Here is a 26736-nt window from a genome sequence, read left to right as displayed (position 1 = left end):
GACAGGACCTGCCCCTAATGAAACTGTGCTGGTTGCCCTTGAGCATCATCCCTGAGGCTGGCCTATCACAGATGTTCTCCTCCATAATCTTCTCAAAGAGTTTCCCCAGGATGGAAGTTAAAGTAATGGGCCTATAGTTGCCCAGGTCCTCCCCCTTCCCTTTTTTAAAGATGGGGACCACGGTGGCTTTCTTCCAGTCATCTGGCACCTGGCCAGAGCACCATGAGTGCTCATAAAGCCATGCCAGGGGCCCCACAATAACCCCTGACAATTCCCTCAACACCTTGGGGTTGGAAAACATTTGGACCTGCTGATTTGAACATGTCCAGCCCCTCCAGAAGCTCTCTAACCCGTTAGGCCTGGTAGCATTTTTCCTGAGTCCATCCTGAATCTCAGTAAGGGAGTCCTGGTCCCTGGACAAGAAAAAGGAGGTGAAGAATTTGTTGAAGAGGTCTGCTTTCTCCTCTGGTGCAACCACCAGATTGCTAAGCATATCATGCAGGGGCCCCACATTACCCAGTGCCTTCTTCATTCTCCCTATATATTTAAAAAAAGGAATTTTTATTATCTTTGAGCCTTGATGCTAGCCCTACCTCTGTATCTGCCTTAGCTTTTCTAACAGCCCCCCAACAGACCGGAGCGGTGGAGGTATACTCCTCTTTGGTAATAGCCCCTCCCTTCCACTGGGTGTTTGCCTCCCTTTTGGCAATTGGGCATTCCCTTGGTGAGCCAGGGGGGCTTTTGGGCACTCTTGCTCCCTTTGCTTCTTGTTGGGATTGTCATCCATTGGGCTCTGAGTATCAGCAGCAGGGGAGCTGTGGGGAGGGCAGGTGGTGAGCCGGGACTACCCGCTGCTTCCCGTGGGCACATCAGCAGTGGTGACCACCCTCAGAAGCCAGCAGAGACTTTGGTGGCGGCCAATCTCAGGGGGGGCACGTGCCCCCTGGTACTCGCTCTAAGTGTTGCCTATGTGTCTTGGAGTATTTTAACATATTTGCAATTGTTGTAATGTGTGGTTCCTCAACTTGTTCAATGGTTAAAATAGCTTTTTGAAAAGGTATTATTATTATTAACTGATATTATGTCCCCCTCCATTTAGTATGTGGCTGGAGCTTGAGTAGCTTGGTGCCAGAGTTATTAAGGCATCTTAGTTCTGATTCAGAAATGGAAGTTTAAATCTCAGTTTAGACTTCTGCCAAAGGTCCATATGGGTATCCTTCCCTTGTATGCTTTTGACTAGAATAATCATGAAATCCTGTTGGACTATCTAGGCTCAAGCAGATCTTTAACTTTATTTGATGCAGCTGGTGACTAAGAAAGTATTAATGCATCATTTAATTTGCCCATAATATTTAGGGGGAAATAAATTAACAGAACACATATTTTGTAATGTGCTTACTGGCAAAAGATGCATGTAATCCAACTCTATAGTACATTTTTTTGTTTCCTATGGTTCTTTATTTTGTGAGCTTTTTGATTAGTCCATAAATACATCTATTAATGTTTTAGGATTAAATGCCTTTGTTTCATAGTTAGTGGATAGGTATTCTAATAATGCAAAATTTATACAGTATAATTATGAATATTGTGAAAAGCATTTTTGGAGAAAATCTATTGAGCAATTATTGTGTTTTGTATGGTACAAAATAAAGAAGAAAAACACTATTTTTGTTTTAAACAGCTTGTATTAAATTCAGGGATCTGGCAAAAGCTTTCTGCCAATTCTATAATCTAACTTTCTAAACCTCACTCACATAAGTAGTTCCACTGAGTCCTGTGGGCATTAAGTATTTCAGTGACCTACCAAACAACAACTTGATGTTGTAAACTTAGTTTGTTGTATGTGGTTTCACCTAATTGGGCCCTAATTTAGTAATAAAGATCCCTTAACTTTTTTTTTAATGACATAATACAAACAGCAATGAATTTTAAATGTAATGTACCTAGTTCTTCTTTTTATTTTGTTTGGGCAATTAAAATATTCTGTTCAGTTTTGCCTGTGGTTTTCATGAGCTAGCAACATGCTTCTGATTTTTCAAAGTTGTAAATAGATTTAAAAATCGATGGCAATATGATTATAGAAATGGAGAAATACACAAAAGATTGGTTCACATCAGAGAAAAAAATGTGATATATCATTAGGCTCTTTTCAGTCTTGCAGCTAAATATACTTCAGTCTGAATAAAATATTAAATTCAAATAATCTACAAGCCAAACCATGTAACCTTATTTTCCCAAATGTAAAATCCAAATGGCTCCTTCAATATAATACTACCATTTGCAATTAAAAACAAGTTACTTTAGCCCCAATATTAGAATACACACATGGTCATATTCTTAATCATTCCAGCAGGAAATCATAATCCATTGCGTATTTTCTGTGTGATCCCAAAGGGATCACTTCCCTGGTCACCACTATTAAAGATTTATCATTTAACCTTTACTAGTTCAATTTCCAAATAGTACACAAATTTAGGGAGTGGTAAATGGTTGTTAGGTCTCTGTTGATAACAGGTGATTTAAACGAATTAGTGGACTCTATACAAGCAAGTTGATATAGCTGATTATATAATCCTACATCTAAGAAAAGAATTTAGGAGATTGAACAGACTATAGTTTTGTTATAAACACATTTAATCCAGAAATATTATGGTGTTAATTGGGGAAACTGAGGCATATGACATTAATTTGTACCTGGGGGAAGAGGGCAACTGTGTGAGGAGGCAGATCTGTTAGAACCTGTTGGAGTGATTATTAGACGGGGAAAGGGCCATCAAGAGATCAATGAACCAATCTGCAGATGAAGAACAGTAGGGAGTATCCTCAGCACCTGAAGATACATCCTGCTGCTTCTAGGACAGACTTGCAAGCAGAGACCATCTTCAAAAACAGAGAAGCCTATAGACAAGAGGGGAGATAGTCTTTACCATTCTCTTTCAAATGTCTCTGGGTCACTGTTTTTTTCCTGTCAGAGACTGCCTGGGGAGTTACTAGCTTAAGGACTCTGCCTGCTATGTTGTGGTTGACTAATACATGCTGTTTTTGTTTAGAAAATGAGTAGGTTGCTTCATTGCATTTTAGGTATACTCTGTCTCCTTGGAGAAATAAGGTTCCTTTCCAGAAGAGAAGTAGTGTAGCTATCTTGGGGGTGGGTATGGATAATCAAGAGTGTCGGTAACCTGGGAGTGAAACTCAAATGGGACACACAGGGCACTAACCCAGCTGAGCAGGTGGTTCCAGAATCCCCCCCCTTCCCCTCTGGGACTCTTTATTATGACAAAGACCTCTATGTACTGCCTTTCCTAGCCATAGGGGCTGGGCAAGGCAGTACTACTACACCAAGCAGTGGATTTAGAGGGCAGAAGGTGAATGAAGTGAGCAGAATGGTCCTCTTTCTGTCAACTCACACTGGAACGTTTCCCAGAGCAGGCATGTACCCAAAAGGTATATATTGGGGGAAGCAGAAAAAGCTAATGGGGCACCAGAGTCCTTTCCCTGGGAGCCTATGCATGGGGCTGCTGCCTAATGAGCTGCAGCTACAGAAACAGCAGTGAGGGCTGCAGTGACAGCAGCCACCCAGAAAGGCTAGCCTTCCCTGAGGCTGGCAAACAAACCCCTGTGCAACCCCACTCCTGCCTGTACTTGCTATGCCTCTGTAGTGGCCAAAGAGTCCAAGGATTCAGGGACTTGCCCTTTCTAGAAGCTACAGTAGCGCTGGCTTCAGAGGGTACTCCAAGAGACTGCGTAGAGGGAGGTCCCAAGCAAGTACTCCTCTGAGGAAAACCATAGTTATGCAATGGGGAATATTCCTTTAAAAACTAGTGTCAATATTCACCTCTTTTTAAACATTTTTTTTGTAATAGCAACACACTGGTAGCTAAATACAGTTGCTTGTATAAATATATAAATAGACATACTGACTACCAAGCTTGTTACCTCTGTTTAGCATGTGTAAAACCACTTAGAAATAATCCTTTATCCAGTTCTGGTGTCTGCACATTTAAGAAAGGGCTGAAAAATTGGAGGGGTTCAACAGGAGCACAAGAATGATTGGCAGATGAGAAAAATTGCCTTAGAGTGAGAGATGGACTGTTTTCAACAAGGTAAACAGAAGGTTAAGAGGTAACTTGTTCATTCTGCAAATACTTAAATGGGGAACAAAAATTTATAATACAGGGCTCTTGCTTCCACAGCACAAAAAGGAGTATTAAGATCCAGTGGCAGAGAGTCTTACAGATTCAGACTTGAAGTAAAGTATATCTTTTTAACAGAAAGAGTAACTGATAATTACAATTTAACAAAGACTGAGGAAGGTTCTTTGTCCCTGGAAAATTCAAAATAAGTATTGGACTTTTTTAGAAGATGTGTTCTACCTAAACTATAGCTATTACACTTGAATTCATCCTGCTTCAGGGAAGTCCAATGGCATGTGTTTTGGAGGTCAGACTAGGTGATAGCAATGCTCCCTTCTAGCTTAAACCTTATGAAATCCCATATTACTGAAGTCAACACGAGTTTTCTCCTTGACTTAATTGGGACCAGGGCTGCTTTCTCTGTTGAGCAATAGGAAAAAATATTTTCTTTTTTTGTTGTTATCACCTTTTACAGTTTACATTACACCTTCTACATCAAGGTTATCTGTTTGTCAAAGACAAGATGCTTTGTAGTTTAAGTTGCACAGAAATCTATTAAGAACTGACCTGTCATCAATGAAAATGAACCATATAATTGTTTTTAGAATTTCACTTTGTTGTGGTTTGGGGATTTTTTTTTCTACAGACAACTTATGAATTCCATTTTTTAATTGCTGTATCACTGAACGACTTGCTATATATGGAATCATTTAACGATCAGCTATCAGGTTTCCTGATACCATCACTGTTATCTGGATGAAGCTACTGGACCAGTTAATTACAGTCAACCTAACATTTCTAACCAATTGTGCAGGACTGGAAAAGTAGGAACTTCAATTCTTCCCTTCCACTAGAAAAGTAGCAATTTTTTTCCAGTGGAAGGGAAGAATTGATGGTGGCCATAAAGTCAGAGTTTGATGTTAGAAGGGGTCATCTGGTCCAACCATTGCACTCAACTTCAAAGGCTTTGTGGATAAGGGATGTGTTAGAATGCCATGGTAGGTAAAACCACAACAATTTTCTTTTTCAAAATGAAGAGGTGCACTATTTCAATAAATGGTCAAATGTTAGTCTCATTTAGGAGTCCATGATGACATTCCTATTAACTGCAGTGGAATACAGATTTAGCCCATTATCTTTATTGATTCAGAGATGCTCCCCTACTCAAACTTTTTTTCCCCCCCCCATGATGAACCATGATCTTTCCACTGATAATATGATCCTCACCTTTTGGAGTGCCGTGGCTACAATGATTCCCCATAATTTTTTCTTCTGACTAGCACCATGTTTGCCATCCCTCAGAAACTTAGAGCATTGCTTACTCCCATTCAATACTAGTGATTCTGTGTTAGTGGCTGCGTGAGTTTTACCATTTTAATGTAGTTGAGGGTATACATAATAGCTAATACGATAACTTATTTTGTAAGGATGGCACACATCATGGATGCCTATTTCTTTTCACTGCATTTCTAGGCATAAACACAGATTTGAAGTTATGTGGAGGTATTCTTTTATCTATACAATGCAGTATGTGTATTGAAAGGAGAGTCCCAAAACTCTTATCTCTGTCACTACAGAACTTCTGCTCAGAACCTTCATCTGCTCTGTTCTTACTGCCTCCTTTGTATTTAAGGGAACTGTACACATTGTCTACTGTTCTATTATTCATACTTATCTTATTCTTGTGACTGTCTTCAGCTACACTTTAAGTATGGTATGTACAGGTTTGTTTAGAAGCAGTCCTTTCCTGGTCCAAACATGCCATCTGTTTGAGTGATTTAAAATTCTTTCTGAATCTTTATAGCTGAAAGCTTCCTGCATTTTCCTCCTCCTCTTTCTTTCTCTTTCTTCTTTAAATTCACAAAAAACAACAACAACAACAAAAGAAAGTTTAGTGGCTACTATTTCCTGATTAAAAATTGATTTTTCTGTTAAAACAAACCATCGTGCAAATGTTCAGGACATATATAACTAAATCTTGAAAGGAAAACTAAATGAAAACAAGGGAAGATCTGCACTCGCCCTCTGTGCCACTCTTGTATAAATCGGTCTGCCCAAGAAGAGGGTGGTTTAAATAAAAATTGTCGGCATGGAGGCAACAATATACATGTTAGTGGCTATTAACTGAAAAAGATTGTTAGAGTGTCTCAACCTCATTCTTCTATCTTGGACATTTGCAACCCATAGTCCACAGGCCAGATCAGGCTTGAAAAAGCATTAGATTTGGCTAGCAAAGGTCTGATTTGGTCAATGTGTGTGTGTGTGTGTGCGTGCACGCACGCACATATATACATACAGGTTTCCCTTGCTTTATGCTGTACATGTGGTCCTGGAAAATGGTGCACAACTTGAATTTGCATAAAGGGAACCCACTTAGAATGTAAAAAATAGGGATACATTCCAAGTCCTCAACTACACTGGCCCTCAGGCCAGTTTCTACAAGATAGTTTTGGTACTCACCAACAGCAGACAGTACACAGAAGCACAGGATGGTGGTGAATGTTTAGCAGGTATGGAGAAGGTGGTGATGGACCAGGGAAAGGGGTAGGAGATAAGTTAGTGGGATGCTTAGAAGCCAGAATGGGGATGGCAACTATAGAAATGTGTTGTAGACAACTAGTGAGGAACAAATCCACCCAGGGGACTATATTTTGGTGCACATCACTTCCACAATGCACTGCACAAAGCAGCTGATTAAGGGCTTCCACCATGCTGATTGCATACGGGTGAATTTCTCTCACATATAATAAGTTTTTGATATAAAAATGCTCACCACATAAAAGCAAACTTGTACATACATAACTCACATAAAGCAAGGGAAACCTGTGTGTGTATTTTTTCACATTCCCACCCTGGCTGGGCAGCAGCCCCAGCCTCAGCTCTACCCAGATTCTTCCCTTCCGCACTATGGGGGGTGGGTCTCAATCCCACCCCCCAGGCTTACCTGCAGGGATATGCTGCCTGGCTGCCACATACATGTGTGCGCACATATGAATGTGGTGCCCCCTACTCTTCCCCCCCCCCCCCCCCCCCCCCCCCCCCCCAGCCCTTTGCAGGCTGGAACTGCCAGCCTGCAAGGGGAAACCCGCTGTTTCCTGCATTTTTCTTAACGTGAGAAAATCTGTGTTTTACCATGTTTTTTCTGTGGCAAACAGAAACCCTGGATTCCTGGTTATTTTGTGTGTGTGTGTGTGTAGATTCCCCACCTCTCAATTATACCCTTGTGCAGTATTGTGGATCATTTTCCTAGCAACCTGTTTCTTTACTGCCTTGAATTTTTGTAATCATTATGCTGCTTCTAATTCACCACTGTTACAGAATTATTTTTCTGGTGTGATTTAATTGATTTTAATAGATTTCAGTCACGTTGAACTGTGGTGAAATGGGTCTTCTATGTTCAGATTTAGGCATTCAGTTTTCACAATATAGATCCATTTTACATTCAGTTCAACCACAGCGGCATAATAAACTTTAATAGCCATTTTGCGCAATTTATAAATAGCAGTAAATGAGGCAAGGCACCAGAGAGCTGAGCCCAATATCTGTACAACTATTTTGTTGTCAGTTTCACAGATCCACCCATTTGCCTAGCTCTGCATCACCATCTTCACATATCTACCTAAACACCCATTTCCTGATTTGTAATGTAAAGTCAAGTTTCCTCAATTATTTAGTTGGCAAGAAAATCCAGAACGTCAAAAGTTACAGAATTCTTAAATGAGAACAAAAGTTTTGAGCCCTCCTGACAGTTCTCTTTGTCGAACAATACACTTGGCCTTCCTTCACAGACAGCCGTCGTGGCAGTATAATATGCTAAAAGTGTAACGTTGAATAACTTGTAAATCACTACAACTGGGGAGAACTTACACCTTATGGAACACAGTAAAGGAGTTCCAGCAGGAGACGTTCAAAAGCTACAAAGTCAAGAAACATTGTTTGAAGTTGCAACAATGGGTTTCCTTTAAGTGCACGAAAAATATTATTAGTCTGTTTTCTTTCAGCAAAATAACCACTTAAGCCTGAGGAATCTTCAGTAGAGGAGTTCATTTGTTCTCAAGAATATTTAGTGCCATTGTCATGGGACTATACAAAACAGGACGATGTGGTGGAAAAGCAACTAACAGCAAAAACTGACACTAAAACAGTATCTCATCTATTACTAGATATCCACCTTGTTTCACATTTTCTTTTTTGTGAAGGTATTTTATTCAAGTTCTAGTTGGGTTATGTGGTAAATTAAGTATTTCATGTGATACTCTTTGAATGAATGGTTAGCAAGGATTTTTAGCCTGTATCATGCTATCAAAAGATAAAAATAAGTAGGATGGAGAGAGCGATTTATTTCATATTATAGAAATGAGCTAGGAAAACTAATTAAAATAACAGTTGCTTGTAGTTTAGACAAATCAGGTGGGTGTCTTGAATGCTACTTGATGGTACATTCTAGGGCAGGTTGTCTCCTGACCTTTTTCATTCAAAAGAAAAGTTTATTGAAAGTACTGTATTTACGTGATGTTCCTGTTTTATGTTTATATCTAAGCATCTCTCTTTTCAAGGTTGCATGAGTTTTCCTTTCATCTTGAGTAAATTCTTTGTGGTATATATGAAAGGAAAAGTTGGCCCTGGGGGTCCCCAAAACTGTTGTCATATTAAGGAAAAAATCATTAACAATGGATTATGTCTCCAAAAAGCAGCTATAGTTAGGGAGAGGAGCTGAGAGATGGTCAGAACTTGCTTTACTAATTTTGGGGCATCTCAGAAGGGATCATAATAGTAGTGAGAGGGAAAGTATTGTTTATAGGCAACTTTAGGTAATGTGAAAATAAAATAGCCCACAAAACCCCTTTTATTTATAACCCTTTGTGGGGGAGGGAAATGTATTGCCAGTTCCTTCTGACTTGCGGATATGAAATAATTTCATGGTTAGCTCCAGGTGAAAGTTGTCATATGTTCATCAGTGCATATCAACAATGCTTGTAGTGGAAGGATATTGGCTTTGCAACTTATCTGAAAGAGGGCACCATGAACAGTCTGATGAACCTGACCACATGCACAGAACTGCTGAAGAGTCCAATTTTTTTGAAGGTCAGTTCTACAAAAGGGACTCGGACATTACAGTATTGAGATTAACATTTAAGCACACTTCTGTGTAGTTGATTCCTCATCCCTGAATTAGGCTCTCAGACTTCCTAGCCAATGAACAGTGATAGGCACATAAGCATAGAATTTGCGGAAGCCAGCACACTGCATATGGAACAAGCTGAGGTAGTCAGTAGGAAATGCTAACTCATTCAAAAGTCCATATCCTGGCTGCTTTGAACCCCACACTTGGGAATTTACATTCAACTTTTCCCACGAATTACATACAGTCAGTCTGCCTAGCTCTAGAATGTGAATTCAGTAGGTGACAGGATCCCTATCCATTAAGTGTTGTAGCACTAACACTTTGTGCATTTTAGCTCTGCTCTTTGAAGTTAAAATTAAAATCCAGATGCTATTCCACCAGTAGGACCATTTTGTTAGCAAAAATCAGACTTTATGCTGAAATTATCTATATGTAGTTGAAGCTTGGGCTGGGAAATAATAGATAAGCACTTGTATTTTTACATAATACAGGATGGGAAAATTCAGAATTGATCATTTTAAGACTCGTAGTTGCATGATCATTTGTTCTTTTTTAGATGCTTGCATTTTCTTCTACTCCCCCACCCTTTTTCATAGTTATGTTCCATTGACTTCAGAACTGATAGCAAGTTCTTGGACTGCTTATCAGAACCTGAAAAGGAAGCCAGGTATTAGTCTCTTTAATGAAACAGTGCCCTTCATGTTGTACCATCTCAAAAACAATCTGAAATTGTCTGATCAGAGTAATATCACTTAATACCTTAAAAGAAGTTGCATTGCAAGCTGCTATTTTTATAGAATATGGTTATAGTGTTTCACACAGTAAAGCAGCCACTCATAAAGTAGCTTCTATGAGGACTGAGAACTCCCTTAATCACTCTGAGAAAAATGACTTTCACTAAACTTACCTTTTTGTTTGAAAAAAACATGCCTCTCCTTACTATATTCATGAACTCAGACACACAAACAAAATGGCACTTTTAGAGGACTACAAAAAGTGATTTAATGATTACAACACTTATAACTTCTGACTGTTTAGAACGCTTTATTGTTAGATTCATTTTTGGGATGCTGTATTCAAGGTTGGGAGAGAACTTGTACTGTACACCGTTATCTTCAAAACTGTATAACTAGGCCCAGTTAATAGATGTTGCCTACAGACATTGCAAAATGGGACATAAACCTCTTTAATCTAAATTTTGGCCCGCAGCTAAGAAAGAATTTAATGTGCTTGACCGGAGAATCCAAAGCTGAGAATTGGATGTGTAGTCTCCCACTACATAAATGAGGAGAGCTAGTGCTTCAGATGGGCAAACTTGTTTTGGTTCACCCACTTAGCTGGGACCTGTCTTCTGTTAGGAAGTGCTATATAAGAACTCAATTTTCTACACTTCTCTGGGTGGAAAGGGCTGAAAGGGAACTGCCTCAGAATCTAGAGCTTAGAAATCTTCTCCTGAGACAGGATTCAATACTTGTTCTTGTGCAGAACTGAGGGGACTTCCGAAGAAGAGGCAGTGGTACTACCTATTGTATTTACTTGAGCACAAGCTAAGTTATTTTCCCCCTTTAACATAGAAAGGAGGAAGCCCCTGATCTTGGATTTGAGTATGAGGTAGTAGAGGGGCAGGTAGCTGCTCTGGCTGTAGCTCTAGTTCTGACCCAGGATTGGGGCTGAAGCTGCAGGTGTTGCCTGCCCCCCAACTGATGCTTTTCTTCCCAACACACACTGCTGGCCCTCCTGTCCCCTAGTGCCTGATTTCCCCCTCCCCTACCTCTACTTTGGCTCCGCTCCAACCTGGAACAGGCCTCCATCTTAGCAGCAGCAGTTGTGTGGGGGACTAGGGGCAGGGGTCAAGCTGCTTGACCCCCTCTATTGTAGTAGGAAGGCAGGTTGGTTTCCCCACTGGGGAGGCTTCCACACTGCAGCAATGAGTGCAGGGCAGGGGAGGGAGTGAATTTAAGATTACCCCCTATTAATTATATTCTATACATAGAAAATAATAACATTTTAAAAATAAATTTTCCCATGTACAGGATTTTAATTATTGAGGGGCCATATTGGATTCAGGTAAATATGGTAATTGTTAAAGCAGAATGCCTTGGTTCAATTCCTTCCTCAGCCAACAAAAATTGACACCTCCATCAGAGGAGAATGCCCTTTCTACTAGCTTTTTAAGCTGGACCCAAAGTAGAAACATCTCTCTATGTATCTTACATTAAATAGTCATTCTGAGAAGAGGTCTTTGAACCTAGGACTTACTACTTGCACTGAAGTACCCTAGCCCCTAGGCAACATTACTAAAGCCTGGGCTAATATTTGGCAAATAACCCTTTTAATGCTGTGGGCCTGCTGTTTTCCAGCTCCTCCCCACTAAGGGTCAGTTGTGAAGGGAGCTGAGAATAGCCTTTGCATTTGTAGTCTAGCCACCAAAGAAGTCAGAGCTCTTGAGGTAAGACTGGAGACTGCAAAGTCTTACACTGTAGAGCAGCAGCAGAAGGTTGTAAAGGGTGTGATGGAGAAAGCCAGAACAGAGTTAATTGTGAGGTATTTGGGACACAATGTGTGAAACTTTTGTAGGACTGTGGAGAGGGCAAGAGGAAAATTGGCTGTTGCAGTCCAAGCTGGACAGTAATGGATAAATCACAGGAGGTGTCTATATAACTGGTCCAGGGTGAAAGAGGTGTGTGCTTTTAATTAGAGCAGCTCCGGGAGCTGCTCTAATTAAAGTTCCCACAGCCTTGTGTTAAAGCACCCCCACCACCATTTTGAAATGCAGGAATGCCGAGCATGTTAATTAGCACACTCCAGCAGACTCACAGCAAACTTGATTAATCAAGTCTGTTCTAATGTGTGCTAATTAGTATGCATCAGAGCAGAGATCCAGCATGTATATAGGTGGCCTTAAAGTCTACCTAAGTCCTATTTTTTTGTTTTTGTTTTTTTGTTTTTGTTTTTTCTTTTTGCATCAGGCCACTTGTTAGTGCATCCATATTGTTGCCACTGTCCAAGAGAATCTGTGCCACTGTGACAGAAGGCTAAGAAGGTGGATTAAGCTCCATATGTCTTATTTTTATCCTCTATCCTGCAATACAAACAAGGGAGCCACTTTTGTGTTATTTGAACTACTGAGATAAATATTTCTACAATGTCTGCTAGCTACTGGACTGAGACTATTTGATGTGTGTCAGCCACCAAACAGTGGTCCAATAGCGACGATTATTCACAGTTATGCCTGAGCTAGGTAAGATTTGAACTGTGGACCTTAAAGAAGCGTTGGGTGTATTAGTGTTTACTTGAGTCATTTGTACTTCTTGGAATAGACTGTAAAATGCTTGAGTTAAATATTGTGGAAGATCTGATGTGAATGTCACCTAGATTAATTTACTTGTCGTTGTTAGGTGGCTGACTCACAAATCTACTTCTCAGAATCAAAGCTCCTCATCTATCTAATCCCATATAATAATGCTCTCTTGATCTTTCACCAACAACTTGAACTAAAATGGAGGTCCTTTTTTTTTTTTTCCTTTCTTAAATCCTCGCAATCCTATTCCTGTTGCCAAGACCCTATGACCCTGCCCTGCAAACTAGCAATTATGTTTGGTGCTTCCATAATGGCTGTCTTCTCCATAATGAGGGAAGAGAGATGGATAGTTTCCACATAGCCATTGATCTAGAAATCCTGGTACTCTCTCTTCCTTTTTGATTCATTCTCAAAATGCAACTGTGCAAGGGAATAAGAACCTAGGAATAGTGTGCTCAGCATTACATAGGAATGTAGAGGCTCTAGGACTTACTATATTCTTAAATCCTATTTACTTCTGGACAGTTGGAAAGTATTAGTTCTATTGAATTTAGGGTCTCCACCTGAAATTTAAAATGAGAAGCCTACAAGGCATGGAAGTGAAGAAAAACTACCAAAGAGGAGTACTCAGCAACAGCCCACACCTGTAGGGAGCAGATCAGGACAGCAAAAGTGCAAACTGAATAGAAATTGGCAATTGGAATCAAGGACAACAAAAAGTCTTTAGATATGTAGAAAGTCAGAGAAAAAAATAACTGAAGCACAGGGCCCCTGATGAATGAGATGGGATGGCTGATATCCGACATTCAGGACAAAACCAAACTCCTAAACGAATACTTCACGTCATGTCACGGGGCGGGGTCCTAGGAGCAGCTATGATCTCTCCTAGCTCCCCCTACCATGCCAAGTTGGTGTCAATGCACCCTCACCATCTCGCCCGCCACGTCTTTGATGTAAGTAGTGTTAAGGGAGGCTGCCTTTTTGTCCTCTTTGACACAGTACCCCTGATGTATCCAAGTCTGTGCTCTGTCTTTGTAAATTGGGCAAGAGGTCTCGCTCCTAGGGGAAGTCTGTTCGTCCTTCCTTGCTGTTCCTACCTCTGTTAGGTTGGCTGCCTCTGGCTGCTCTGGACTAGGTGTGGCCCTTTCTCCTTTGCCCTGCAATATGGATAGTTCCCTCAGCTGGTGTCTTAGCTGGCTCATTTCTTGTGTGTGGCAATCCTGCCACTGGTCCCATCTCAGGTCCCAGTATTTTAGGATGGCAGGCTGGGCCTCCCTTTGTAAGGCCTCCAGTTTCTTTTCTATGGGACTCCTCCCTGATGCTCCTCCCCAGGTGTCCTGGCCCAGCTTCCTCTCAAGGACCTTCTGTACTTTTGGCACTGGGAAGTTCCTCTAACTCTAGGCATTGCATAAGTTTAGGCCGGGTGTTCTCAACTTGTACCTTTGCTTGCTTCAAGGACTCTGAGTACCTCCCTTTTGAGGAACTCAGATTTAGCGGCTCTCACATACCCTGCTAGTCGAGTTTCAAGAGCCTTCAGCCTTTCTCTTTGGGCGTCCATGTTCTTTACAGTCTGCAGTTCTTGCCCTGCTGTTCCCTTCTCCTCTGATCTCTCAACTTCCTTGAGCTCTTGGATTTTCATGGCCATCTGGTTATTTGCCTCCTGTAGCCTCTTATTGTCAGCCTCCAACCTCCGAACCTCTTTCCTCACAGTCTGCGGTTCCAACTGTAGCTGTCTTTTTTCTGCCTCTATGCTTGCCTCTTTGGCCTGGCTATCTCTTAGGAGGGTTTTAAGTGACTGTGCCTGTTCTCCAAGGTGGTCTTTTTGTGCCTCCAGACTCTGTAACTGAGTCCTTAACCCCTCATTCTCTTTCTTCCCGTTCTCTTGCTCTCAAGTTTCGAGCAATGGGTATCCTTCCTCAGCTCAACCTAGCAAGCTGTGGTAAGACTGTCTTACTTCAAAACCGTTCGTGTCTCTATTCTAGCCCCTGAGTTCATTTTCCCTTTTCAGGGACACGGGTTCCTCCCCTGTGCATGGCCAGTTTATGGCCGATGCCCCACTCTGGCGCTCCTCGCCTGTGCCCACTCCTGCTCGGGGCTTTCCTCATGCCTGCCCACACTGGAGCTCCTTGCAATTGGGGCTTAGGTGGCCATAGCTGTGCCTGGCCCCTGAATCCCCTCCTTGGGCCTAAAAGTTCCTGTGGGGCTCAGGCAGCCTGGGCCTTACCTAGCCCCCAATCCTCTGCACCCCTTCTCAGGGCTGGGGTCCATGCACCCCTGAATATTGTGCCCTTCTCTGGCACCAGGGTCCCCACACTACCATGGAGCCCCTACGAGGCCTCCTCCAACCCCTATTAGCCTCACCCGGTCCTCCGGTCTTATAAAACTACAAAACCTAAAACTCAAGTCCTTGGGCTACAACATAAACTCTAAGCCATCTGGCTAACCATCATTCAACTCCCTTCCAGGGATTCCTCCACCCAGTATCCTTGAATAGAAGCTGCTCAGGCCATCGGGCTTCCCTACTCTGCATACTCCAGCAGAGCTCCTTCTTCCCTGGCTGCAAGTGGGGAACTGCCTTTCTGGCCTCAGCCTGGGTAACATTTATATAGGTCAGGCCCTGCCTCCTTCCAGTCAGCTGACAAACTGTGGTTGCCCCAGCAACTAGCATCTGTGCCTCTTTATAGGAGCAGGGCACTGAAGTGCCCTGCGACACACTTCCCCCCTGCCTTAAGTTCAAAACCCTCTAGGAGCAGGGTACTGAAGTGCCCTGTGACACATCAGTATTTCACCAGTCCATGGGTGTTATCCTGCTTGACAGGATGCAGGATGATCATGGTGGGGTAATCACGTTCCTATATTTGGTATAGATCGTGTGGGGGAGCACCTACAAAGGCTAAATATCTGCAAGTCAGCAGGACCAGATGAACTATACCCAAGAATGCTAAAAGAACTGGCTGACAAAATTGTGCAACCTATGGCTAAGTTATTTGAAGACTCGTGGCAGGAGGGGTCCCAGAAGACTGGAAGAAGACCAATGTGGTGCCTATCATTAAGAAAGGGAGAAAGGAAGACCTGAAAAATGACAGGCCAATTGATTTGACCTCAATCCCATGTAAAATCCTGGAGAAAATTATCAAAGAATCCATTACTGATGGGCTAACAGAAAGCAGTATTCTGAAGTATAGCCAACATGGCTTCATTATGGGCAGGTCATGCCTGACCAACCTCACTTCCTCCTATGATCAAGTAACTCACCACATGAATAGGGGAAATAAGGTTGATGTTATATACTTGGACTTTAACAAGGCCTTTGACCTGGTCTTTCATGATGTCTGTTAGAACCCAACTCCATGTGGCGCCCAATGAATAGGGAGACAATGATTCAATTGTCCATGGATCCAGTTGTGCAGGGAACAAACCCCAGCACCTTGCTCATAACAGCTTTATTCAAAATGGAGACAGCTTTGGACTAACTCCCCCCAAAAACAGGAAGCCGTAGTAAATATTAGGGTTTTTTTCCCCCATTGTATACCCCTTGGTTCATGCTCATTAACATTTACTCCACCTTTGCCTCTCATTTTGTTCCACCCGTATCTCCTCCTATCTCAAGCTCTGCCTCTGTTTATTTCATTAGCATGGAATTGCCTATGCATTTAATTCATTTACATGTCTTTTTGCTATGAGCATATGTATAAGACTGTGAACTCAGCTTCTTTCAGTCAATAGCTGTTTCTTGCTGACTCCCTCATCTCCAAGGTCTTGCTTCTGCTTTATCGCCTCATAATAGTTGGTGGTTTGCATCTTGTTCCTTTTCTACACAATGCATATCTTTATAACATGACTCCATTGTTAGGACCATGCTTGCTTAAGTGTCTTGCAATGTTCTTATACTTTTAATATATAATTCTGCCTTGTGGCCAGCAGCTTTGCTAAGACACAGGGTAAAGCCTTTATTTAGCTGCAAATCCAGTGCTCCCCAAGATCCAAAAGTCAACCTAACACTGTCCTCATGGTAAAATGCAGTGTCAAATACTTTACGGTCTGGTCGCTAGATAACTGGATCCATGGTAGGACCTAAAGAGTGTGATTGATGGACCCGAGTCATCATGGTAGAAGGTGACCAGTGGCATTCCTCTGGATTCAGTACTCGGACAAGTGCTTTTCAACATATTCATCAATGATTTGGATATGGGCATTAAAAACAAACCGGCAAAGTTCACTGACAACATCAAACTATGGGAGAGTATGGTCATGCTGGAAGAGAAGCTAGCAAAACAGGCTGACCTGGAAAGGTTTGTGGGGTGGGTGGACCTCAACCTGATGTCATTTGTTGCCCTGTGGAGTCAGGCCAACTCTCAGGATCTCCATATTGTGCTGTTAGACAGGAGGGTGTGACACAATTGCACATATACAAATTAATTGGGTATGTACACACACACACACACACACACACACACACGCGCGCCTAGGCATGTGCATACCTATCACCAATTCAAGCACATACACACTAAAAATTAAAAATTAGACCGAAATCAATTGTCAATACCCACACACTCAGTACACATACACAGATCACTAATTTGCATATCATGCACACAATGATATATACATACACTCACCAGTTCACACACATACAACCCACCTACACATAGGTAAGTACCTATTTTAGATGGTACGGTATGTATGTGTGTGCTTGGGGATACCTGGGGGAAGGTTAAGGTGAGAGAGTTAAAGTGTAGGGTGCAAAAGTTGCCAGAACCAGGATTAGAACTGGTGGACTAAAGAGAAGCTGGCTGAGGAACTGAGGCTTAGGTTTACTTAAGGTAGACTGGGGATGGAAACTGAGGCAGACAGCTGAGATATTTGGTGGGGGGCAGATAAGTGGTGGCAAGGAGGAGACAGTCAGGAAAGAAACTGAGGCAGAAACCTGGCTGCTCAGGGGAAAAGAAAAAGTCAGTGGGGATAAGACAGTGGCAAAGAAACAGGGGGTTTGGAGGCAGAGAGGCACTCAGGACAAGTGTTGGAGGTGGCAGTGAGCCAGAAGCAGGAGAGGGAGAAATGACACGGAAGTTAGAGGGGCGAGGAGGAGAGACTGGAGCAGGGTCAAACCATAGTAAAGCAAAACCCAACTTAAGGGTCTATAGCAGGGTGCTGTTTGTGCCTGCCACTTTAAGGGCCTGGAGCTGGCAGCTGCCAGGTGCCTGTTGAGGGCAGCCATTTTGAATCTGGGGCTGCCTATATAAACAGGGCGGTTCTGCTGCTGGGGGCCAGGCAACAACATCGCCTGGCTGGAGGGCTGCTGGTATCATCTGGAGGTAAGGGAGGAGCTTCAGGGGATGGTAAGGAGGCTTCTGGTCCTGGGCATGACCTAAAACTGCACTCTGTTGGGATTGGGTAGTCTGGTTGGTCTTTCAGTGGCACAGGAGCCCCCAGGAAATGCCAGGCCAGTTACCACCCTGGTGAAAGGCAGGTCAAGGCACCTTAACCCTTAGCCCCCACAACTAGGGTGGGTTACTCCTTGTTGGAGGGGCTGAAAGGTGGACCCCATGGAGAAAGACTGAGGCCATAGACTCATGCCTGTCTAAACTTCCCCGACTGGTCAATGCTGGAGCCAAGACTGGAAGGGTTGAGGGGACAGGGGTCCACCGTGAGGAATGCCCATATCTGAGGGCCTGGAGTTCTGAATGGCCTGGGGGTGGGCCAGGGCTAGTGAGTCAAAGGTCACAGGGGGGACCACACCCAAAGGGGAAGCAGTTCAGGGAGCTATGCTGCCCGGGATGAAGGTAGATAGACCACCTGAGGGGAGGAATCTAGGCAGGGTTCAATTAGAAGGATTCTGGGACCCAGCATGGGGGCCGGTGATAATGATTACATCTAGATGCCATCAGTAAGGCTTGGGCTGCGGTGTAGGGGAGGAATGGAGCTGCAGATAGCACCCCCTGGCATCAGGGCAGGAAATTAGCAGTCTCCTGCTTAATTGACATCTGTTAATTAATTACCAACAAGGCATAGCGGGCAGTTGGCCCCGAAACAGGTGGGCGGGCCACGGTTAAATTGGCCCAGAGAAGGCCCCCTGTTACAGGGTCCATATAACAATTTTATTACACAGACAACACACTACACAGCCCTATGAAATTATTGGGTTGCACGCATGCGCGTGCGCACACACAATGGCAGCAGGCAAAAGAGACTCAGTGGAAGGGTTGGAGTCCAGGTAGGAAAGAGAAATGGAGTTCAAGTCCTTGTTTGAAGAGGGGGGTGAGGGTGATAGGTTTCCCCTATCCAGGTTGGAAAGGGGTCTTTGTCTAGTAGGTGTTTCCAGAAGTGGGTCTCCGGCAGGGCCTCTGGGTGGATAGGTGGTGTGGCATGGTGCTGGTCCAGCTGGAAAGGGCATCCCCAGGAGTCGGTCTTCACTATCCCTTTTTATGGGGCAGATTACCTCTGATCTTCTATGGGGAGGGCCTGTCCAGGCAAGGTCAGCTGTTCCAGAGGGTTCCAGGTGTTCTTACTGAGTATGTGCAGCCTTGGCACAATGGTGGGTTGCTTCATCTTTTCTTTTCTTGAATGCTGAGGGTGTTCCCCAGGGCTGAGTCATTTGTCCAGGTATTGGTGTTGTTGGTTCAGTCATTCGGAGGGAACTATTTTTAGACCTACTGCCACTGTCTCTCAAGTACCCTCTTTCATCCCCATTCATTCAGGAACCAAGTTATATAGGAGGGGTAGGTGTGAGTCGTGGGTTACACAACCGGGCATGGGGATAAGATGGAAACTTGACGTGACTTATGCAAACTTACATATGTAGGCCTAAAATAGTAATCACAAAATATAAAAGCAGTAAAAAAAAATCAATATAAGATATAATAATTATCACTTATAAAACAGTGGATATCTATATCCAAATAACAGGGCACTTATTTGCAAAAAGGGAAGAGGAAAATAAAACTTTAGTACCTAGAATAAAATGTTAAAGCTTATCCTACATCTTAGCTTTCTTATACTTACCTAGGGAATAGAGAGGAGAGAAAAAGTCAGAAGTGGTTGGGGAAGGGGAGAGAATGCATTTTAAAATGATTAAAAAAAACAAACTGGGGTTTTGCTACAGTTTAATACGGAGAAATGTAAAGTGCTCCATCTGGGGAGAAATAATCCACAACACACTTACAGGCTTGGCAGTGCTATGCTTGCCAGCACCACAACTGAACAAGACCTGGGCATGATGATAGACAACAAAATGAACATGAGCCACCAATGTCATGCTGTAGCTGGCAGAGCTAATAAAACACTGGTATGCATCTACTAAGGCATCTCAAGCAAGGTTAAGGATGCCATCCTCCCAGTTCTACTTAGCCTTGGTGAGACTGCATTTGGAGTACTGTGTCCAGTTCTGGGTAATGCCCTTTTGAGCTTCTCCATATCCTTTCCAGAGTCAAAAAGAGGGTCACATGCAAGATTAGAAGCTTAGACTAGGTCATATGAGAAGAGGCTGAAAGACTTGGGACTGTTCAACCTGGAGAAGAGAAGAGTCAGAGGGGACTTGGTGGTACCCAGTAAGTATATCAAGGGTATACATCAGGCATCTATTTACCAAGACCCCACAGGGGAGGACGAGAAATAATGGGTACAAACTGATTGCAGATTGTTTCAGGCTAGACATAAGGAAAACTTCTTTACAAGTCAAGTACTGAGGGTTTGGTACAGACTCCCCCCAGAGCTGGTACAGTTGTCCACTCTGACGATTTTCAAAAAGCATCTTGATGCCCATCTTGCTGGGGTCATCTGATCCCAGCAGTCTTTCCTGCCCAAATGCAGAGGGGCTGGACCACAATGTTCTGTATGCTCCCTTGCAGCTGCTAACATCAATGAAACCATCCTTAGCTGGATTGCAGAATTTTTAATCCAAATCGAGAGGGTTATTTAGAAACTTAAAATGATGGAAGCATTCTTTAAGCTGAATAAAGACTTACCAGGTACTCGCTGCTATATACACATGCACAAATAGATAGATGCACACCCAATAAATTAAACATCACTTTGTCTTTTTAACAGAACAAATAAACTCTGCAAAACAAGTAAGGGATTCGCACTAGATGAGATCATGTGTCCACATTCATGAAATTCTGCAGACACCCAAGGGGGTCTCCACATGTTCCTGGGGCCACTTCTTCTCATAGCGTTCCATCACCCCTGGAGGTCACATCCCAATGATATATCTGTCTCTGCTTCAGACACTCCAAGGCAACCCAGCATTATCATGTATTTCATACATCTTATGACTGTGACTATCTGAAATAGAAGCATTTCCATGTGCACTTCCCCCTGTACCTTCCTCAAGTTTGGCCACAACTCTACACCTGTCTAGAGCTTTAATGAAAATAAGTATCTATTTCTTCCCATATGTCCCTATCCCAGTTAAATCGAGCTGTAATCTGTTACTCATTACTTTTAAATCACCCTTGAGCAGGGTTAGAATTGAAATAATAACTAGACCGTCTTTGTTTATGGGTTTGTACATGGTGATGATGCAATGCATTGTAATTTAGAATCATGGAAGGATAGGGGAAAGTTGAATCTGTAGCTCATGGACTGATTTCTTTTCCTTTCCCCCTCCCCCTTTCCATGCTATTTAATATGGATACTAAGCCTCTGTACCAACAAAGAATGAACAAGAAACAGTAAAAGCACTTATATCACTGTTCTCTTTTTGAATGACACAAATGTAGTGTTGTGCTTCCAGTGTGACTCAACCTTTAATTCTGAGGTAATTAAGTAGTTTGGTTTCCATGCTTGTTATCCCTTACTGTTACATGGACTTAATTTTATAAAGATCAGTGAACAGCCATTAGTATATAACAACATCTTTTTGTTTGCCCAAACTAGATTTTTGAGTGACAGGAGCCCTATTGGTATCTGGTGAGAGACCAAAGCATTTTTATAAAAATGTCATACCCCTGCCTGCAATTAGGTGTTTATAGCCTAATTGCAAACCACAGGCAACCTTTATGCATTGTAAACAAATAAGGATTCATTCAATTTCCATAGTATCTTTGTACATACATTTTCCTACAGATAACTGAAAAAGTTCAGTTTTCAGGGTTTGACTGTACTTTTTGTATGCAACTCAGTTTTTTATTTTTGATTAACATAAATTGATAATTTTGTGCTATTTTAAGTATGCTGTGGTTACATAGTCTAAATCCTAACATAAAACACCTAAGCTTTCTATGTATGTTTGCCAATTTTTAAGTCAACCACTTTTAATTTTTTTTTTATATGTAAAAGCATATTGTTCTGTGTTCTTCAAACTACAAGGAAACTAGATTATATGTGTAATGTTGTATCATAAATAGAATAATAAAGCAATTCGTCTGGAAAGAGTTTTTCATGTGAGGATTCTATTGAGTACTACTACAGTTTTAAATTTCCTGATGCAAGTCAGTTATAGCAGTTATAAAGAAAAGTTGCAAGCATTTACATAAGAGAACCAAAAGCTAGTTTCTGTTGAAAGAGAAAGGGGGAAAATCAGAGAATGAAAGGATGATATTTAATGAACAGTAGCTGAATAATTATTGAACACTAGAAAAGGCCTGGATTAAAGACAAGTGACCTTTTTAGAGTGTAGTTAACCTTTTGGTCATTTTTGAAAGTTATCACTTAGGAAGCTAAAGGTCAAACTAAAGCTTGATCTTCATGTATTTTTTTTCTTTATTATTTTCTCTCCTCAGAAAGGTATGCTTGTTAGGCTGTTCAGCCTAATACTGTTCCTGTCATTGCCCATACAAGGTTTGCTATTTAGCTTAATAGAAGTAGGATCAGGCCCATGCTCTGGAACAATTATTGATTCCATCCATGACTCAAATATTGCATTTTTTTTTTTAAAGCTGAAATTCTTTTGTTCATAATGGTTGACACAAAATCATTATATGCATACAGGAAAGCACTGTTAACCTAGTTCACAGACTTTAATCTTATCAGCTTGTATAAATTGTCATGGTTCCACTGAAATCAATTGAATGGTGCTTATTGGCATCAGGTGAGGATCTGGCCAACTAATCCTTGTTTTAAAATGAGTTAGGAGCCTATGTATTTTCTTCACATATATGCAACCATTAGATGCCTACAATCAGTTAATTGAAACCGTGTATCAGAAACACCATGGACTAATAAGACCTCAAACTCCTTCTGACCAAAATAGTGGTCGGGAAGCAATCTGATTCATGATCTCATCATCAATAAAAACTGATCTGGCCTGCATCATGGAAACAGAGCTGGATGATACTGAAGTCACAGAAATGGCTATTTCCACCCCCACTCCCCTTTAAGGCTACTCATTTGCATCACAAAGGACACATCTACATGTGCAATTAATGCAAAGCAATAAACTCTGGCTCATATCGTGATGGAGTTTATTCCTCCTGGGTGCCACATTTACATCTGTGCCTGGAACTGCAGCATATTGAGCTGGATTGGAGCAGCTCCAGCTGTTTGGGGGGGGTGGTAAGGGTGAGCCTACCAGCCTGGGGATGCTCCAACCCAACCCAGTGTGCTGCGTAGGGGCTGTTTGGGGCACGAGGGTGCTCCAGTGTGTGGGGCTAGCCAGAAGGAAGCCCCCACACTGAAGCACCTTTGTGCCCAACAGCCCTATCAGCATTTACATGTGCATTATGGTAGAGTAAATAACTTTTCTGTAGGATAGTACATGTAAGTATTTACGTGTACTATCCTTTGGCGGAGTTAGTTTATTTACTCTGTCCTAGTAGCAGCACATGAGTAGACCCTGAGTTTTTTTTTACTGTGGCACTAATTAGTCATCTCCACAGTAAACAACTTGTGTAGATGTGCCTAGAGACACAAAGAAGATGGATGGAGAATTATTGTATGCACTAAACCAGGGCTGTCCAAATGGCAGCCCCTGGGTCACATGCAGACCACAAGGAGTTTAAATTGTGGCCCTGGACTCCCTGTATTGCTCCAGATGCAGTAGAAATGATGGGCTCCAGGGTTGTCCTCTCTCTGGTTTCCCCTTCCTGCCCCTATCCCTGCCCCAGGGAGCAGGGTGATATAGTGTTTGCATAGCCCTCAGTTCCAGGGAAGCCTACAACCCAGGATAATTGAGTGGCATGGTGCAGTGAGTAAGCTAAGGGTGAATTGTGGGTCCTGGACATGTGGTGTAGTGGAGAGGCCCAGGGAACAGCAGTGGTGGTCATGATGCATTGAGAGGGTGCCTGGCACATGTGGCATGGCACAGGTGGAGTTGCCTGCACATATAGTACAGCAGTGGGGGTTCCTAGGCACACAATGCAGTGGGGAAGAATGGAAAGCAGCAGCAGGACAGGGGTACACAGGCATTCAATTCATTGGGGTTGGGGTGCAACCTCTTGCGCCTATGGTCTCCTGCTAATATAGCACCTGTTAGTGTTGCTCAAGGGGCATGTGGCCACCAGCCACTTAGAAATTGGACAGCCCTGCACCAGACTATGACAGTAGCTAATGTGAGAGAGGAATATTTAGACTTTAATGCCATTTTACCAATGTCTATATAAAACAAAAGAAGGAAAAAAGAAAGAGAAAAATACTCTGGACTGGGAATCAATGGCTTGTCAGTTCCAGTGTCAGTCACTGAATGGTCAGTCTTGCAGTCCATGAAATAAATGAACTACACATGCAACTGGTGGAAAGTTTGCCCATCTCTGGTTTTCACTTTTTTCTATATACTTTCCTTAATTGCAGGTATTATGATAAAGGTTAATTTAGCAAGTATATTATTAAAATTTTAGGTGAATATGAGAAAGTAACTGGTTTTTTAAGAATACAACCTCTAATTAAGGTTTCTGTATAGTAAATAAATGAAGGAAATTCTTTGCTGAATTCTGATTTTTTAGGATTCATATAATCATAAGGATGTGGATAGTGTTAATGAAAGACTAATCATTTTAAAGATTTTTTATTGTTCTGTCTCTTGGGTTATAAACTGGAAATAAAATGTTTCCATAAGAGCAGTAACATTGGCCCATACTTTCCTTTTCCTGTTAACAGATTTAAAAGAAAAGGAAAAATGAATGAGTAATAATTATTGCACCCAGTTTGGGCACTGGTATCATCCCATTCCATTACACCTGGGTACTAGAAATCTGAGAACTGTATTAAAATATGTTATGCCAGTTCTTGGCTCACCAGTTTGTGGTATAAACACAATTTCCCTTCACGTTTTTATGACACAATGGCATACTGTCTAGATTTACAACAACAACAAAAAGTGGGATTAGGAATAATACTGTATCTGTTTCAGCAGATAAAATAAGGCTGTCAGGAAACAAGCAAATGTGGTATTCTGGTTGTTGTAATTCTATATGAAGAGGATAACAGAGGATTTCTCATACTATAGTCTATTTTCTTACAAAGCAATAGATGGGGAAAAAACGGCCTTTTTTTCCTTAAGAGTTTCACTATTAAGGGAAAGAACCGAGATAGAAAAAAATAATTTTGCAGTTCACTTTTGGAGTGTTTTCAGGGGCTTTCTTTAGAAGCGAAGAGTATTCTGGGAGAACAGGGATTCCCATTGGTAATAACTGCTCCAGTATCAGGAATTTCTTTCCATCCTTGATGGTGGAGGATATTTTTTTTTCTTTTTTCACTCGTATTAATTCAGTCAGGGAAAGAAATACTTCTTAACCTGTGTCACTGAATGATAATCCACTTAGTATTAAGTAATTAGCACAATGAAATCCTTGAGAGTAGAGTTAAACTATAGATTGACTATTCTCAATATCCCAGACTAATTGGCCTGAGATCTTGGGAACTCTGTGAGGACTATTGATGGCAGGATCCTCCTGCACAAGCAGCACAATCATGGCTTCATGCTAAGTATCGGAATAAGTTTTGTTGCATTAGTTCCCTTTGGAGGGGTATTTGCAACTTGCTACATCCTATACCTCAGCATGAAATTAGTGGGGGCCTGGTTATACCTTATGCTGTAAGCCATACAAATGTTGCTTGATGTTAGTGCTAACTTGGAATTTGGAGCAGTCACACCTTTAGTTTAGAAACTCTGACCAACTGTTCCCCACCTACACAGTTGTGACTGGCCCCTAGAGGCCTGGTGAGCAGGGGCAAATCCAGAAGCTGTAGCTGTGAGTTGCCACTAGAGGGCTGGTGAACAAGAACAGGCTTCTATCCCTGCTGTATGGATGGGGAGTGTGAGGGATCCTGGAATACCAGAGGACTTCAACATGTTTGGCACATCTGTGGGAAGTGGTTACGCCTAAATGGAACAGGAGCTGGATAGTTTGGATCAGAGATAATTCTGCTCTGGAGTGGCATAACTTTGAGCTGCCAAACAAGTACTTAAAACCACTTTAAGGTGTTAATATGTGGACAATCCAGGAGTTAAGAGCTCCAGGAGCCACCCAAAATTACTATGTAGCAAGGCCCAAAGACTTTAGTAACAGACTTTAGGGAGCTTTTGGGGTTGATATCTTTTAAATGGATCAAATGCTTGGTTGGACTGAAGTTGATTTATTCCTGGTCTAGGAATTCACATAGTTCCTGGACCATCAGAACTACAACATCACTGTAACACTACCAAACTTCATTATGACTTTCAGCATAAGATGAACAGAATCTTGTTGCCATGTGAAGTATATAATGATATTGATTATAGAAAACTAAGGCAAAGTTGAACATAAATAGCTTAGGGGGTTGGGGCGCAGGTGGTCTTTTCCTTGCTCCTCCTGGTTGTGGGTTATGGGCTGATGCGGGAGAGACGGGTTGAGATAGTCAACCAAAGGCTGTGGCGCTGGTGTCACCACAAAGGCTTTGGCTTCCACAATCGCAATATGCTCTTTGGTGAGAGAGGCAATGGCCTTCTGGGGAGAGATGGCTTCCACCTTAATCCACTGGGGAGGAGGCTGTTCTCAGCCAGACTGGCTGACCTGCTCAGTTGGGTTTTAAACTAAGCCCACCAGGGGTAGGAGAGATTACTGCCACTGCAAGCCCACTGGGCAACCTTTGTAAATCCAGCAGGCTAAGGCACTTAAGGGAACCCCCCCATCACCCTAGCCCCAGAATGATCTGTAGGGAAGGCAGGGGCCCCCAGTGGGACACTTACCTGCCTGTACACCAATGCCAGGAGCTTAAAGAATAAACAAGAGGAACTGGTACTCCTGCTAAACAAGAATGAC

The sequence above is a fragment of the Crocodylus siamensis genome, chromosome 2 (genome assembly GCF_052110815.1).
Source record: "Crocodylus siamensis isolate JL-2025a chromosome 2, ASM5211081v1, whole genome shotgun sequence".
Taxonomy (NCBI): Eukaryota; Metazoa; Chordata; order Crocodylia; family Crocodylidae; genus Crocodylus; species Crocodylus siamensis.
The sequence above is the reverse complement of the archived record's forward strand: the minus strand, read 5'-3'. Positions refer to the sequence as shown.